At 41.3% G+C, this 18,017-nt stretch overlaps 1 protein-coding gene and 1 pseudogene across 3 annotated transcripts in view; both read left to right on the forward strand.

The window, feature by feature from the left end:
• COPG2 (COPI coat complex subunit gamma 2) overlaps nt 1-18,017 on the forward strand; it is a 165,799-nt gene that overhangs the window by 19,629 nt on the left and 128,153 nt on the right. The window lies entirely within an intron of this gene.
• Nucleotides 1,404-16,081, forward strand: LOC126949747 (glutamyl-tRNA(Gln) amidotransferase subunit C, mitochondrial-like; annotated as a pseudogene).

Below are 18,017 nucleotides of genomic sequence, written 5' to 3' on the forward strand. Positions count from 1 at the left end.
GAGGTCAGGAGTTCAAGACCAACCTGGCCAACATGGTGAAACCCTATCTCTACTAAAAATACAAAAAAATTAGCCAGGCGTTGGTGGCGTGCTCCTGTAATTCTAGCTACTTGGGAGGCTGAGGCGGGAGAATCGCTGCAGCCTGAGAGGCGGAGGTTGTGTTAAGCCGAGATCGTGCCACTGCACTTCAGCCTGGGTGATAGAGTGAGACTCAGTCTCAGAAAAAAAAAAACGAACATTTTGTGTGTGTGTGTGTGTGTGTGTGTGTGTGTGTGTGTGTGTGTGTGTATATATATATACACACACACATAAAGTATGGATAGAAGTTACACAGACTTTGGATGGTTGGGATTGTGGCTGATACTTGTTTTCTTTAAACTTTTTATAATTTGCAAATGTCCTAGAATAAGTATATATAGTTTATAGTTCTAAGTGTATAATAAACATTATTTTTAAAGTAGTTGCCTTCTTAATTACTATAACTCATTGAAGTGAATCTGGTTTTATATAACAGAATAGATGTTTAGAGGAGGGTGCTTGTGTTTAACCTGTAGTGGTGTGGAATGTAGTTTCAATTAGGAAAACTTTCAGCTGAAAATAACAGAAAAGCAGATGTAAACAGTGACATAAACAGGATGGGAGTTTGTTTTTTCTCATATAACCGTAGGTCTAGAGGCATAGAGTAGCTGGTGTTGGCTCAGTCATTCAGCAATGTCAGGGGTAGTGTCTCTTGAATTCTTTGGACATTCTCCATTATTGCAAAATAGATGCCCGAATTACTGGCAGTATACCACATTCAAGGCTAGAGGGGTACTGGGAAGGAAGCCAGGGAAGGCCACGCCATCTGCCTCTTTTATCAGGAACGCAGTATCTTTTCCCAAGGCAATTTTTAGATTTCACTGGGCACAACTGTGTTATATGACTATCCTTAGGAAGCCAGGAAAGTATTTAGTATTTTATAGCCCAAGTATTAGGGACAGAAAAGGGAGAAGGGGTTGAAAATGGGTGTTATCTAATGGTATCTACCACAAGTAAAACAAACAAACAAACAAAAAAAACAGAAAACCTTCAGTTAGATTGCTAGATTCACTAATATTTTGAAAAATTTTAAATAAATTAGTCATTGAGAGTTTTTTGTTTGTTTCTTTTAGCTGTCAGTACTTCGCTCTGAGTTTTGCTAGGCTACCTTGAATTATGGTGTATTTCTATTAATAGTTCATTTTAAGTGATCAGTAGATGTGGTAGGCAGGATAATAGTGACCCAAAGATGTCCATGTTCCAATTCCTAGGACCTGTGAATATGTACATTACATGGCAAAAGAGAATTATGATTGCTAAACAGCAGATAGAGAAATTATTCTGGATCATTCAGGTGGTCACTTTAAGGACTACACTTCTTGAAAATGAAAGTGGGATGCAGAAGAGGTGTCAGTAAGAAATGTGATGATGGAAACAAGGTCGGAGATGCAGTGTTGCTGTATTTGGAGATGGGGGAAGAGGGCCATGAGTCAAGGAATGTGGTAACTTCTAGAAACTGGAAAAAGCAAGGATTCACCCTTCTAGCCTCCGGAAAGGACTGTAGCCCTACTGATATCTTGATTTTAGCCCAGTGAGACCAGTTTTGGACTTCTAACTTACATAACTGTAAGATAAAGAAATGAATGTTGTATTTTCCTCTAAGTTTGTGGTACTTTGTTACAGCAGCAATAGACGACTAATGCAGATTTTGGTACTGGAAGTGGGGTGCTGCTGTAACAAATACCTGAAAATGTGGAAGTAGTTTTGGAACTATGCAGTGAGCACATCTGGAAGAATTTTGAGGTGCATGATAGAAAAAGCCTAGATTGCCATGACAATAAAAATATGGATGTTAATGACTCTATTAGACTTAGAAAAAAGTGAAGAGCAGAATAGAGAAAACATTTATCATCTTAGAGAATATCTAAATCATTGTGAACAGATGGTGAAAATGCATTAAAGGTGCTGGCTCAGAGGAAAATGTTGGGAATTGAAGGAAAAGGGATCCCTATTATAGTGGCAGAAAGCTCGGTAGGCTTGTGTACTGCAATTAGGTGGAAAGGAGGACTTACAAACAGTGAACTTGGATGTTTAACTGAAGAGATTTCCAAGCAAAGTGTTGAAGGTATGGCCTAGTTTCTTTTTGCCACTAATAGCAAAATTAGAAAGTAGAGACATAAATCAAGAGGAGACCTGTTAAACAAAAAGGAACCAGGACTTGATGATTTTGGAAATTCTTAGTCTACCCAAGTGGCAAAGGGTGCTAAAGTCAGGAGTTTCACTGTCAGGAAAATGTGCTCTAGAGAAAAAGCCAAAGGAGTCACTGCACAACCTTTTGCTGAAACCTCAGAAAGATCAAAAGGTCAGAGCATTCACTCACACGAAAGGCTGAAGAGATCAAGAGGTGTGACTTGTAGATTCCCTTAGCATCTAAGTAGAAGCCAGAAATAGAGATGGGATGATCTAGGCAAGATCTGTGGAGGAGCCTCTTGTCTAATGGAGTGAGTCTCTGTACTTATACAGTAGACCCACAAGGTTTTTGAGAATTCTACGTCAGCAGCAACTCAAAGGGAGAGAGAGAGAGGATGAAGTGAAAGACTCAAAGAGGAGGCAAAATTCGTCTTCATTTGTGGATGTATGGAATTAGAAAAGAAATGAGAGGATGAAGTGAGAGAAGGCTATCAGAGCCCCAAAATTCTACAGGCAGGAAACAAGCCAGTGGAACTACTCAGCTTTAAATACATGCTGGTTACTCTTTTTGAAAAAGGAAGGATGACTCTGAGGGCAAAGGGGCAGTCCTGTAGGGTGGAACTGAGAACTTTACAGAATTCTGCCCATGCGGAGACGTATTCCAGGTTGCCTAACTGGATTTCAAAATTGCTTGGGACCAATGACGTCTTCCCTTTCACTTTCTTTCATTTTGAATGGGAATATCTGTAACTATATTCTACGGCAGTCCCGTCCTTGTATGTTGGGAGCAGGGGATTTCTTTTCTAATTCCATAGGTCCAAAGATGGAGAGGAATTTTGCCTCAGGATGGATTATACCAAGAGTCTCACCCATACCAAATTTAGATTTTGATAATAAGATTGAGGTTTTTGAATCCATGAGATTTAGATGAGACTTTGGACTTTGAATTGATGCTGCAGTGTGTTGAGACTTTGGGAGGATCTTAGAAGGGGGTGAATGAATGTATTTTGCTTGTGAAATGGACACAGCCCTAATGACGCAGTGATTTTAACCCAGTGAGACTTATGTTGGACTTCTGATCTACAGAACTGAAAATAATAAATTCATGTTGTTTTAAGCTACTAATTGTGGTAATTAGTTTCAGCAGGAATAGGAAACTAATGTTATAGATGACCTTTCTGTATGCATAGAAAATTTGTTGGCTTGGCAAGAAACCATGGAGATTAAAAAAACCTGAAGGCACATACTTCACAAATGAATATATGCAAATGGCCAATAAGCACAATGTTCTCAATATTATTAGTCATCAGGAACATGCAAATTAAAAATCTTAATGAGATAGGCTGGGCGCAGTGGCTCATGCATGTAATCCCAGCACTTTGGGAGGCCAAGGTGGGCGGATCACAAGGTCAGGAGAACAAGACTATCCTGGCTAACACGGTGATACCCCATCTTACTAAAAGTACAAAAAATTAACCGGGCGTGGTGGCAGGCGCCTGTAATCCCAGCTACTTGGGAGGCTGAGGCAGGAGAATCGCTTGAACCCGGGAGGCAGAGGTTGCAGGGAGCTGAGATCATACCACTGCACTCCAGCCTGGGCGACAGAGCGAGACTTCGTCTCAAAAAAAAAAAAAAAAAAAAAAAAAATCTAATGATAGCATACCCACTAGAATGGTTAAAACAAAAAAGCTTGACAATACCAACATAAAAAAGCCTATTCCAGTACTGAACATCTGGAACAACTGAAACTCCTATACACTGTAGATAGGAATGTAGAATGATACAACCACCTTGGAAAAGTTTTGGCAGTTTCTTATAAAGCTAATTATATACCTGCCCTGTGACCAGTAATACCCCTTCTAGGTATTTACTCAAGGAAAATGAACACATATATGGCCACAAAAAAGACTGTACAAGAATGTTGTAACAGCCTTATGAGGGTTCTTCAAAAAGTTTATGGGAAATGTGTGTTATGAAAAAATATCCATGGAGTTTATATTAGTCCATTTTCATACTGCTATAAAGATACTACCTGAGGCCGGGCACAGTGCCTCCCACCTGTAACCCCAGCACTTTGGGAGTCCGAGGTGGGGCAGATCACTTTAGGTCAGGAGTTTGAGACTAGCCTGGCCAACATGGGGAAACCCTGTATAAAAATACAAAAATTAGCTGGGTGTGGTGGCGCACGCCTGTAGTGTCAGTTACTCAGGAGGCTGTGACAGGAGAATCGCTTGAACCTGGGAGGCAGAGATTGCAGTGAGCCAAGATCACACCACTGCACACCAGCCTGGGCGACAGAGTGATACTCCATCTTAAAAAAAAAAAAATATATATATATATATATATATATAAAATATACACACACACACACACACACACACACATTATATATATAATCCGAGACTGGGTAATTTATAAAGGAAAGGAGTTTAGTTGACTCATAGTTCCCCGTGGCTGGGAAGGCCTCAGGAAACTTACAATCATGGCAGAAGGGAAAGCAGGCACATCTTACATGGCGACAAGAGAGAAGAGAGTGAAAGCACAGTGAAACTGCCATTTATAAAACTATCAGATCTCATGAGAACTCACTATTACGAAAACAGCATGGGAGAAACTGCCCCCATGATCCGATTATCTACCTCCCTCAACACGTGAGGATTACAATTCGAGATGAGATTTGGGTGGAGACAACAGAGCCAAACCATATCAGAGTTCAAAATTTTTTTGCACTAAAGTATAAACTCATGACTAACTTGTTAATAACATGTCCGAACAGTATCTAGCTTGAGACACTAATACATCTGTTTGAAAAGAATCCATTTCAGAGCAGCATCAATTCTGCTAAAATTGAAGCAAGAACAAACATTACATTTATGGTGAACTTTGGGTAGAAGAATGGTGAAATTATTGACGTGTTACAAAAAAGCATGGCAATAGTGACCCAAAGAACTCAGCAGTTTACAAACGGATAAGTTGTATTGAGAAGGGAAGAGACAGTGTTGACCACGAAGCCCTTCATCTTCAGCAGCAGACCATCTATATCAATTTTTGAAACTGATGATTAACAGCAGCAATAGCCAATGTATAGACACCTCATTTGGTTCAGCCTTACCAAATTCTGACTGATAAAATTAAAGTTGACAAACTATTTAATGGATGTCAAGACTATTGCATCTAGATTGGCTACAGGCAAGAGCAGAGCTTTAAGTGGAAGTTTTAAATAAGTGAGATCAAGATGATGAGGCATTTCCTTGAGGAACTGTAATAGGAGAAGAAATGTGACTAGCAGTCCAATCCTGAAGACAAAGTGTGATCAAAGCAATAGCTACCAAGAGGTGGAAGTGGTGCAGTCAAAGCAAAAGTGGACCTGTCAAAAGCAGAAGCCATGGCAATAGTTTTTGGGGATGCTTGAGGGATTTTGCTTGTTGACTTTCTGGAGGGCCAAAGAATGATAATAGCTTATTATGGGAGTATTTAGAGAAAGTCGGCCAAAGCTTTAGTAGGAAAACACTTGGGAAAGCTTCACCAGAGAGTCCTTCTCCACCACAACAATGTGTCTGTTCATTCCTCTCATCGCACAAGGGCAATTTTGCAAGAGTGTCCATAGGCATCCACCTTAGAGTTCTTATCTGGCTTCTTCTGACTTTCTTTTGCTTCCTAATCTTGAAAAAAATCTCTAAAGGTCACCCATTGTTCTTTAGTTAATAATGGAAAAAGGGTGAGTGTGGGTGTTTGTGCCTGGATGGGTGCCGGGGCTTCACCTCCAAGGCAGATCCTCAGGGCAGTGGCTGGATCATGGCTGAGGTGATTGAGCCCCTGGAGCCTCTAGTGCCTGTGGACTTGGGAAGTCACGAGGCAGTGGTGCAGCTGGAGAAAGCCATCATCTTCGCCCATGGGCTCCACGCTGTGGACACTGACAGGTGGAGCCCATGGAGTCGGTCCTGGAGGGCAGATGTCTGTACCTGAGATCCGACAATGTAGTAGAAGGCAACTGTGCTGAAGAATTACTACAAAACTCCCATTGCGTCGTGAAGGAGTATTTTGTGGCTCCCCAGGTAATATCTCTTTGCCAAAGCTGGATGAACAAGAGGCTTTCTCACACAGCCGAGTAGCTCATTCTGGAAAGGGGGTACTCTGAATACGTGGAAGCATAATGACAACATTTTCTTACCATGAACACTAAATTTTCCTGCTTTTTCCAGTCACTTGAAAAAATGGGTGCTTAAGCATTTCTTTTTTTTTTTTTTTTGAGATGAAGTCTCTCTTGTCCCCCAGGCTGGAGTACGATGGTGCGGTCTCGGCTCACTGCAATCTCTGCCTCCTAGGTTCAAGCAATTCTCCTGCCTCAGCCTCCCTAGTAGCTGGGATTACAGGCACCTGCCACCATGCCCGGCTAATTTTTGTATTTTTAGTAGAGAAGGGGTTTCACCATGTTGACCAGGTTGGTCTTGAACTCCCAACCTCAGGTGATCCGCCCACCTCGGCCTCCCAGAGTGCTGGGATTACAGGTGTGAGCCACTGCGCCTGGCCAGCATTTCTTAATAACAGACTCTTCTGAAGACAGAATTGGGAAATATCTGGCGCCAACAAGGCAATGAGTTCCTGATGCTAACTGAAGTAAAAGGAAAGCAAAAGTCAGCTTCCAAGGAAATAGCTTCCAGGGTATTCAGTTAACAGGCCTGTTCAGTATGGAAGATACTATTTATCCCCCTTTAACTCTCACCAAAGGACTATACCAACTGCATGAAAGTGAACTTTTACATCTATGTAAATGGTAGGCAGAGCATCTTGATCACTATGTGACAACCTTGGCTATCATTTTCAGTTGCTATTTGAATTGATTTGAGTAGCCCTATCTTCACTGAACATACCTGAATTTGTTCCTAGGTACCCACTTTGTTTCTAGAAAAGGGCTAACTTTCCAGTATGGTTTGAAGAGTGTTCAAAGTAGACTAGAGCTTGGAAACTCCTAACCTAGAACCATCTGCCATCCCACAAAGTGATTATATGCAAAAGGGATACTAGTCATACCTAGTGTTTCTCTTTCTGAAAAGAGAACTTATCCTAAAAGTAGCCCTGGGCCTGGGACAGAGTAGCCCTTTCCACCCCCAAAATGATTATTAAATTGACATGAATCCAAGATCGTGGAGTTTTTTTGCTTTTTGTTTTAAAACTCAGATACCAAGGATAAATGAAACCTATTTCGGGATTCATTCTCTAATAGATTCTAAGTAATAGAATCAGAGAGAGACTTTTCCTCTAACCAGACTGCCAAAGTTGGTTTTGGCTAAGAATTTCCCAGTGATCTTTGTGCTGCTGCTCGTTTCTTTTGTTTTTCTGAGACAAGGTCTCTCTCTGTCACCCAGGCTGGAGTGTAGTGCTGTGATCATAGATCACTGCAACCTCCAAACTCCTGGGCTCAAGTGATCCTCCCACCTCAGCCTCCTAAGTACCTGGGACTACAGGTGTGTGTCACCATGTCCAGTTAATTTGTGTGTGTGTGTGTGTTTAAGTAGAGGTGGGGTCTTGTTATGTTGCCTATCTGGTCTTGAACTCCTGGCCTCAAAGGATCCTCTGACATGCCTTGGCCTCCCAAAGTGCTGGGATCACAGGCGTAAGCCACGATGCCTATCTTGTTGCTCATTCTTAAAAGTCTGTGTTTGTTTTTCCTATACCCTTCTTTCATCTGCAGTGCTTCTTTTTTCTTTAAGGCAGCTTAATTTACAAGCCTGGTCTTGAATTAAAAGAGAACCCCGAACCTGCTCTTGGAGTTGAAGTTCTCAAACCAACAGCAGAGCAACTATCTTGATCCCCATACAAACAAAGTTATCTACTCCTGCTCCTTAAAAAAAAAAAAAAATGTAAAAATGACTGCATTGACATGCTTACATTCCCAGCAACTTCAGTTGTTTCGGGATGGACTAAATGACTGGTATCATCACTTTAAAATGTGTCTTGAACTTGATGGAGCTATGTCGATAAATAAAATTTATAGTTTTTAAATTTTTTTATTTTATTTTTATTTTTTTTAGACGGAGTCTCACTCTGTCGTCCAGGCTGGAGTGTGGTGGTGTGATCTCACTGCAAGCTCCACCTCCTGGGTTCACGAAATCCTCCTGCCTTAGCCTCCTGAGTAGCTGGGACTACAGGCACCCGCCACTACACCCGGTTAATTTTTTTAATTTTTTTTAGTAGAGACGGGGTTTCACCGTGTTAGCCAGGATGGTCTCGATGTCCTGACATTGTGATCCGCCCGCCTCAGCCTCCCAAAGTGCTGGGATTACAGGCGAAAGCCACCGCGCCTGGCCTATGGTTTGTTTTTGTTTTGAGATGGAGTCTCATTCTGTCACCCAGGCTGGAGTGGAATGGTGTGCTCTTGGCTCACTGCAGCCTCCGCCTCCCAGGCTTAAGCCTCCCAAGTAGCTGGGATTGCAGCTGTATGCCACTACGCTCAGCTAATTTTTGTATGTTTAGTAAAGATGCATTTCACCGTGTTGGCCAGGCTGGTCTCAAACTCCTGACCTCAAGTGATCTACCCGCCTCAGCCTCCCAAAGTGCTGGGATTACAGGCATGAGCTACTGTGCCCAGCCATTAGGTTTATTTTTTAATTCCATTTTTCCACAAACTTTTTGAAGTCCCCTCATATTTGTGATAGCCCTAAACTGGCAACAACCCAAATGCTCATTAAAGAAGAATGAACACATTGTGGCATATTCATGCAATAAACTATTACTCAGCAATAAAGGGAAAAAATTGCTGATTCAGGCAACAACATGGATAAACTCCTAAAACATTTATGTTGGAAAGAAAACAGATACAAAAGAATATATATGCTGGATGATTCTCTTGGTGTAAACTCCAAGAACAGCCCAAACTCATCTGTGGTGATAGAAATCAGAAGTCTGTTGGGTTAGAGGAAATTGATTGGAAATGGGCATGAGGGAACTTTCTGGGGTAATGGAAATATTCAGTATTTTTGTTTTGGATGGAGGTTACATAGATGATCACAATTGCCAAAACTGATTTAACTTAATATTTAAATTGTACATTTTATTGTATAAATTACAACTCGGTTAAAAAAAAAGAGAGATTTAGTGTCTTAACTAACTAAACGTATATTGACAACCTGATTATACTGTTCTACTCATTACAAGAAGGCAAACCCTTATGTGATGGGACCCATCCAGTGAAAGTCTGTCTCTGAAGCTAGCATAGAATTCTGGAATTGAGTCCTGAGGAATGATCCATCACTCACATGAGGGAGTACTCGGGGGAGTGGGCATCAGTATGTGATAAGTTACATCCTAGTTTCAGAAAATCAAATGAAAAATTCAAAGACCATGGTTTAGAAAGAAAGAAATGGGTTGTAGAAGCTGTTATCAGCTAGGCAGTTTTGAAATCAATTGTGGGGATAATGTGTGGATTTGGGTAGAGGGAGAAAAATATTTTGCGCCTTCTAAGGAAACTAAATGTTAAAAGTTCATCCACTTAGTAAGAAATATACAAGCCTGAAACAGCTTTTCTATTTGAATGGTGCAGCTGTTCCTGAATAATTACTTCTGAAGATTTACTGCCAGGAGGTGGTTTAGAACAAGAGGGGAAATGAGATACTATTATGACTTAACCACCACTGTAGTGAAACTCCTCTCAAAGATTTCCAGTAAATTCTTACTTAGTTAATTTTAAAAGTTAATTTTCTGTCCACATTTTACCTGACCTCTCTCCCAGTTTTAACATGGTTAAATACTTCCTGGAGTTCTACCATCTCTGGCTTTCAGAAACCATAGTCCTGGATTTCCTCTCCTCTTTGATTTTTCCATTTTATTCTATGATACCTCAGAAGTAAATGGCTGGTTTTCTTCTGCCTGTCATCTAAATGTTGGTATTCCCTGGGGTTCATATCAGTGCTGTAGCTCTTTCCCAGACTCATCATGCTCTTTGATACCCTTTATATTTGTACATGCTTCTCCCCGTGCCTGGAATTATTCTGTTTCCTTTTCCACATAGCTCAAATACATGTCATTATAGGTACTGACTTCCTCCTCCTTTCTTTCTTTTTTTTTTTTTTTGAGACGGAGTCTCACTCTGTCGCCCAGGCTGGGGTGCAGTGGTGTGATCTCCACTCACTGCAAGCTCCGCCTCCCGGGTTCACGCCATTCTCCTGCCTCAGCCTCCCGTGTAGCTGGGACTACAGGCGCCCACCACCTCGCCCAGCTAATTTTTGTATTTTTAGTAGAGACGGGGTTTCACCGCATTAGTCAGGATGGTCTCGATCTCCTGACCTCGTGATCCGCCCGTCTCGGCCTCCCAAAGTGCTGGGATTACAGGTGTGAGCCACCGCGCCTGGCCTCCTCCTTCTTTCTTAACAGATTAGTCATTGTCTTCTCTGTTGTTCCTTTTTTTTTTTTTTTTTTAGAGATGGGGTCTTGCTATGTTGATTAGGTTGGTCTTGAACTCCTGACCTCAAACAGTCCTCTCATCTCAGCTCCCAAAGTGCTGAGATTATAGGGGGGAGCCACTACACCCAGCCTCAGTTGTTCTTATAACACTTCTTTTTTTTTTTTAACCTCTTTTCTGTTATTTTAATATATTGTACTATAATTATTTGCATAGTTTTTCTGCCCTGTGAATTATTCATTCCTTGAGAGAAAGAACCACATATAACTTTTTTCATCAATACCTGGAAAAGTGCTTTGTATTATTAGACATGCAATAAAAGTTTGTTGCATGAGTTAAACAAAGGATAATCCATTTTCTGTCTTCAAGCAAGGGAGCTGAAATCAAAAGGTTTATTTATTTCCCTCTCTGCCTTACGAAAGCAGTCACACAGGCAGAAGTGGAGAAAGGTGGGTTAATGCGTGTTGAGAAACCTTTCAGTCTCCTACTTCCCTTCTCTTTTTCCTGCCCAGTTTGCAAGCCAACTTTCCTGATTTATTTGGATTAACACTTATTTTATTTTAAAATGAAATTGTGGCAGACTTTTCAGGAAAGATGATGAAGTGATGCCAAATCATAAAATTTCCTTCTCCAAAGCCTAATGAAATGAACAACAGTGAATAAAAGTGAAAGCCAGGAGACTTCTAATTCTAGCAGAGATAAAATAAGGCTACTGGAGCCCATCTTTCCCAGTGGTTACAAATAATAATAATGATAATAATAAATAACCCCAAACAAAAAAACAAAAACAATTACCTGAGGCCTCCAAACAGTAAATATAGTAGGTGAAATAGGGAGATAAAACAATACCTAATGAGCGACCAGTATAACAACAGTGAGTTTCATGGTTAATTTTCATCTTTATACCTTGAGTTTGACCCAAGGGCAGTCTCAATCAGGGAACTATATAGTAGGTGTGGTCAACAGAGACTCAGAAAGAAGCGCATCTCTCTGGCCTGAGCACAGTTTCCAAATAAAAAAGGTTGGTGGTGACTGCAAGCTGGAGAGCTGGGGGAAAATCCTTGTTTGTTTGTGTTTTTCTCATTTTCTTTCCTACTCCTGTCCTGAGGTCAGCCCTAGTTGTGGGACAACTTTACTAGGATACAACAGCAATATTGTGGGCACTTAAAACCCTGAGAAGAAACTGACCACTGAGAAAAGGGACGGCTGTTAGGTGAAGAGTGGGGGAAAAGCCACATTATTTTTTTCTTTCTATCTTTTCTTGCCTCTTCATCATGAGGGTGGGCCCACTTGCATAGTACAGGGAGCTGAAACTCTGAGAGAACCCCATATTTCTGGCTGACGAGCTGGGAAAGGTGTCTTTGACAGCCAGAGGGTATGGGAGAAATGACATGAGGAGAGACATGGAGGAATGGATACCTTACCAGAGCACTACATGTATGGAATATTCCTAAAGAAGCATAGCAAAAGCTTTGAAGTATGAACTGACATTGGAACCAATATGCACAGAAGGCCAAGCAGAACTTGTAATCTGAAACTAACTGGGTTGATTCCTTGCTAAAACAAAAAAGTCAATAGTCCCCGGAGGCTTTTAATAGGATCCAGAGTCTCATGACCTAATATTCAAAATGTCCAGGATGCAATCCAAAATCAGTCAACCAGGAAAGGAAATTGGTTCCCTTGAACCAGTGTTAATCCCTACAACTGCGTCATTTTGGGGTTGGTATCTATTGATTGGAAAAAACTTGGAAATTTGCAAGGGAAAAGATAATGATACCCCCAAAATGACCCAGTTGTAGGGATTCTTAAATACTTTAAAGTAGCTAGTACAACCATGTACCATAAAGGTGGACACTCTTGAAATAAATGGGAAGAGGAATTCTCAGCAGTGAGCTATATGTAAAAAACTAAATGAAAATTCTAGAAATGACAGACTATAATATGTAAAGTAAAAAAATTCGTTGGCTCAGACGTGGAGGTGTGGCTAGCAAGATGGCCGAATAGGAACAGCTCTGGTCTGCAGCTCCCAGCGAGATCAATGTGGAAGGTGAGTCATTTCTGCGTTTCCAACTGAGGTACCCGGCTCATCTCACTGGGACTGGTTAGACAGCGGGTGCAGCCCCTGGAGGGCAAGTTGAAGCAGGGTGGGGCGTTGCCTCACCCGGGAAGTGCAAGGGGTTGGGGAACTCCCTCCCCTAGCCAAGGGAAGCCATAAGGGACTGTACCTTGAGGAATGGTGCACGCTAGCCCAGATACTATGCTTTGCCCATGGTCTTCAAACCTGCAGACCAGGAGATTCCCTCAGGTGCCTATGCCACCAGGGCCCTGGGTTTCAAGCACAAGACTGGGAAGCCATTTGGGCAGACACTGAGCTAGTTGCAGTTTTTTTTTTTTCATACCTCAGTGACACCTGGAATGCCAGTGAGACAGAACTGTTGACTCTTCTGGAAAGTGGGGTGAAGCCAGGGAGCCAAGTGGTCTAGCTCAGTGGATCCCACCCCCACGGACCCCAGCAAGCTAAGATCCACTGGCTTGAAATTCTTGCTGCCAGCACAGCAGACTGAAGTCAACCTGGTACACTTGAACTTGGTGCAGGGGGAGGGACGTCTGCCATTACTGAGGCTTGAGTAGGTGGTTTGCCCCTCACAGTATAAACAAAGGCACCCAGAAGTTTAAACTGGGCAGAACCCACTGCAGCTTGGCAAAGCCTCTGTAGCCAGACTGCCTCTCTAGATTCCTTGTCTCTGGGCAGGGCATCTCTGAAAGAAAGGCAGCAGCCCCAGTTAGGGGCTTGTGGATAAAACTCCTATCTCCCTGGGACAGAGCACCTTGGGGAAGGGGCGACTGTGGACGCAGCTTCAGCACACTTGAATGTTCTTGCCTGCCAGCTCTGAAGAGAGCAGCAGATCTCCCCGAACAGCACTCAAGCTCTGCTAAGGGTCAGACTACCTCTTCAAGTGGGTCCCTGACCCTTGTGCCTCCTGACTGGGAGACATCTCTCAGCAGGGGTCAACAGACACCTCATACAGGAGAGCTCCAGCTGGCATCTGGTGGGAGCCGCTCTGGGACAAAGCTTCCAGAGGAAGGAACAGGCAGCAATCTTTGCTGTTCTCTGCAGCCTCCACTGGTGATACCCAGACAAACAGGGTCTGGAGTGGACCTCCAGCAAACTCCAGCAGACCTGCAACAGAAGGGCCTGACTGTTAGAAGGAAAACTGACAAACAGAAAGGAATAGCATCAACATCAACAAAAAGGATGTCTACACAGAAACCCCATCTGAAGATCACCAGCGTCAAAGACCAAAGATAGATAAATCCACGAAGATGAGGAAAAACCAGTGCAAAAAGGCTGAAAATTCCAAAAACCAGAATGCCTCTTCTACTCCAAAGGATCATAACTCCTTGCCAGCAAGGGAACAAAACTGGACAGAGAATGAGTTTGAATTGACAGAAGTAGGCTTCACAGGGTGGGTAATAACAAACTCCTCGGAGCTAGAGGAGCATGTTCTAACCCAATGCAAGGAAGCTAAGAACATTGAGAAAAGGTTAGAGGAATTGCTAACTAGAATAACCAGCTTAGAAAGAAAATAAATGACTTGATGGAGCTGAAAAACACAGCACAATAACATCGTGAAGCATACACGAGTATCAATAACCAAATTGATCAAGCAGAAGAAAAGATATCAGAGATTGAATATAAATGTAATGAAATAAAGCGTGAAGATAAGATTAGAGAAAAGGAATGAAAAGGAATGAACAAAGCCTCCAAGAAATACGGGACTATGTGAAAAGACCAAACCTATGTTTGATTGGTATACCTGAAAGTAATGGGGAGAATGGAACCAAGTTGGAAAACACTCTTTAGGGTATTATTCAGGATAACTTCCCCAACCTAGCAAGGCAGGCCAACATTCAAATTCAGGAAATACAGAGGACTCCACAAAGATACTCCTTGAGAAGAGCAACCCCACAACACATAATCATCAGATTCACCAAGGTTGAAATGAAGGAAAAAATGTTAAGGGCAGCCAGAGAGAAAGGTTGGGTTACTCACAAAGGGAAGCCCATCAGACTAATAGCAGATCTCTCTGCAGAAACCCTACAAGCCAGAAGAGAGTGGGGGCCAATATTCAACATTCTTAAAAAAAAGAATTTTCAACCCAGAATTTTATTTACAGACAAACTAAGCTCCATAAGTGAAGGAGAAATAAAATCGTTTACAGAGAGGCAAATCCTGAGAGATTTTGTCATGACCAGGCCTGCCTTTCAAGAGCTCCTGAAGGGAGCACTAAGTATGGAAAGGAAAAACAAGTATCAGCCACTGCAAAAACATACCAAATGGTAACGATCATTGACAGTATGAAGAAACTGCATCAACTAATGGACAAAATAGCCAGCTAGCATCATAATGAAAGGATCAAATTCACACATAACAGTATCAACCTTAAGTGTAAACTGGCTAAATGCCCCAATTAAAAGACACAGACTGGCAAATTGGTTAAAGAGTCAAGACCCATTAGTGTACTGTATTCGGGAGACTGATCTCACATGCAGAGACACACATAGGCTCAAAATAAAGGGATGGAAGAATATTTACCAAACAAATGAAAGCAAAAAAAAAAAAAAAAAAAAAAAAAAAGCAGGGGTTGCAATCTTAGTCTCTGATAAAACAGACTTTAAACCAACAAAGATCAAAAGAGACGAAAAAGGGCATTACATAATGGTAAAGGGATCAATGCAACAAGAGCTAACTATCCTAAATATATGAAATATATATGCACCCAATGCAGGAGCACCCAGATTCATAAAGCAAGTCCTTAGAGATCTACAAAGAGACCTAGACTCTCAATAATGACTCCCACACAATAATAGTGGGAAACTTTAACACCCCACTGTCAGTATTAGATCAATGAGACAGAAAATTACCAAGGATATTCAGGACTTGAACTCAGCTCTGGACCAAGCGGACCTAATAGAAATCTACAGAACTCTCCTCCCCAAATCAACAGAATATACATTCTTCTCCATACCACATTGGACTTATTCTAAAATTGACCACATAATTGGAAGTAAAACACTCCTCAGCAAATGCAGAAGAACAGAAATCATAAGAAACAGTTGCTCAGACCACAGTGTAGTCCTGTTAAAATTCAGGATTAAGAAACTCACTCAAACCACGCAACTACATGGAAACTGACCAACCTGCCCCTGAATGACTACTGGGTAAATAAAGAAATTAAGGCAGAAATAAATAAGTTCTTTGAAACCAATCAGAACAAAGACACTGCATACCATAATCTCTGGGACACAGCTAAAGCAGTGTTTATGGGGAAATTTATAGCACTAAATGCCCATAGGAGAAAGCAGGAAAGATGTAAAATCGACACCCTACCATAACAAAAGAACTGGAGAAGCTAAAGCAAACAAATTCAAAAGCTAGCAGAAGACAAGAAATAACTGAGATCAGAGAAGAAATGAAGGCGATAGAGGCACAAAAGACTCTTCAAAAAATCAATGAATCCAGAGCTGTTTTTTTGAAAAGATTAACAAAATAGATAGACCGCTGGTCAGACTAATAAAGAAGAAAAGAGAGAAGAATCAAATAGACACAATAACAAATGATAAAAGGGATCTGACCACTGATGCCACAGAAATACAAACTACCATAACAGAATACTATGAACATCTCTATGCAAATAAACTAGAAAACCTAGAAGAAATGGTTAAATTCCTGGACACATACACCCTCCCGAAACTAAATCAGGAAGAAGTCAAATCCTGGAATAGACCAAAAACAAGTTCTGAAATTGTGGCAGTAATTAATAGCCTACCAACCAAAAAAAGCCCAGGTCCAGACGGATTCACAGCCGAATTCTACCAGAGGTACAAAAAGGAGCTGGTACCATTCCTTCTGAAACAATTCCAAACAATACAAAAAGAGAGACTCCTCCCTAGCTCATTTTATGAGGCCAACATCATCCTGATACCAAAACCTGGCAGAGACACACCAAAAAAAGAAAATTTCAGGCCAATAACCCTGATGAACATGAATGTAAAAATCCTCAATAAAATACTGGCAAACCGAATCCAGCAGCACATCAAAAAGCTTATCTACCACGATCAAGTTGGCTTCATCCCTGGAATGCAAGGCTGGTTCAGCATACACAAGTCAATAAACGTAATCTATCACATAAACAGAGCCAATGACAAAAACCACATGATTATCTCAATAGATGCAGAAAAGGCCTTTGATAAAATTCAACACCCTTCATGCTAAAACTTTCAAAAAGCAGGTGTTGATGGAACGTATATCAAAACAATAAGAGCTATTTATTACAAACCCACAGCCAATATCATACTGAATGGACAAAAGCTGGCAGCATTGTCTTTGAAAACAGGCACAAGAGAAGGATGCCCTCTCTCACCACTCCTATTTAACATATTATTGGAAATTCTGGCCAGGACTATCAGGCAAGAGAAAGCAATAAAGGGTATTCAGATAGGAAGAGAGGAAGTCAAATTGTCTCTGTTTGCAGATGGCATGATTGTGTATTTAGAAAACCCCATCATCTCAGCCCAAAATCTCCTTAAGCTGATAAGCAACCTCAGCAAAGTCTCAGGATGCAAAATCAGTGTGCAAAAAATCACAGGCATTCCTATATACCAATAATAGACAGAGAGCCAAATAATGAGTGAACTCGCATTCACAATTGCTGCAATTGCTACAAAGAGAATAAAATACCTAGGAATTCAACCTACAAGGGATGGGAAGGACCTCTTCAAGCAGAACTACAAACCACTACGAACCACTTCTCAAGGAAATAAGAGAGGTCACAAACAAATGGAAAAACATTCCATGTTCATGGATAAGAAGAATCAATATTGTGAAAATGGCCATACTGCCCAAAGTAATTTATAGAATCTATAGATGCTATCCCCATCAAGCTCCCATTGCCTTTCTTCACAGAATTAGAAGAAAACTACTTTAAATTTCATATGGAACCAAAAAAGATCCCACATAGCCAAGACAATCCTAAGCAAAATGAACAAAGCTGGAGGCATCACACTACCTGACTTCAAACTATACTACAAGGATACAGTAACCAAAACAGCATGGTACTGGTACCAAAAGAGATATGTAGACCAGTGGAACAGAATGGAGGCCTCAGAAATAACACTGCACATCTACAACCATCTGATCTTTGACAAACCTGACAAAAACAAGCAATAGGGAAAGGATTCCCTATTTAATAAATGATGTTGGGAAAAGTGGCTAGCTGTATGCAGAAAACTCAAACTGGACCCCTTCCTTACACCTTATACAAAAATTAACTCAAGATGGATTAAAGACTTAAACGTAAGACCGAAAACCATAAAAACCCTAGAAGAAAATCTAGGTAATACCATTCAG

This window comes from Macaca thibetana, chromosome 3 (genome assembly GCF_024542745.1).
Source record: "Macaca thibetana thibetana isolate TM-01 chromosome 3, ASM2454274v1, whole genome shotgun sequence".
NCBI classification, from domain to species: Eukaryota; Metazoa; Chordata; class Mammalia; order Primates; family Cercopithecidae; genus Macaca; species Macaca thibetana.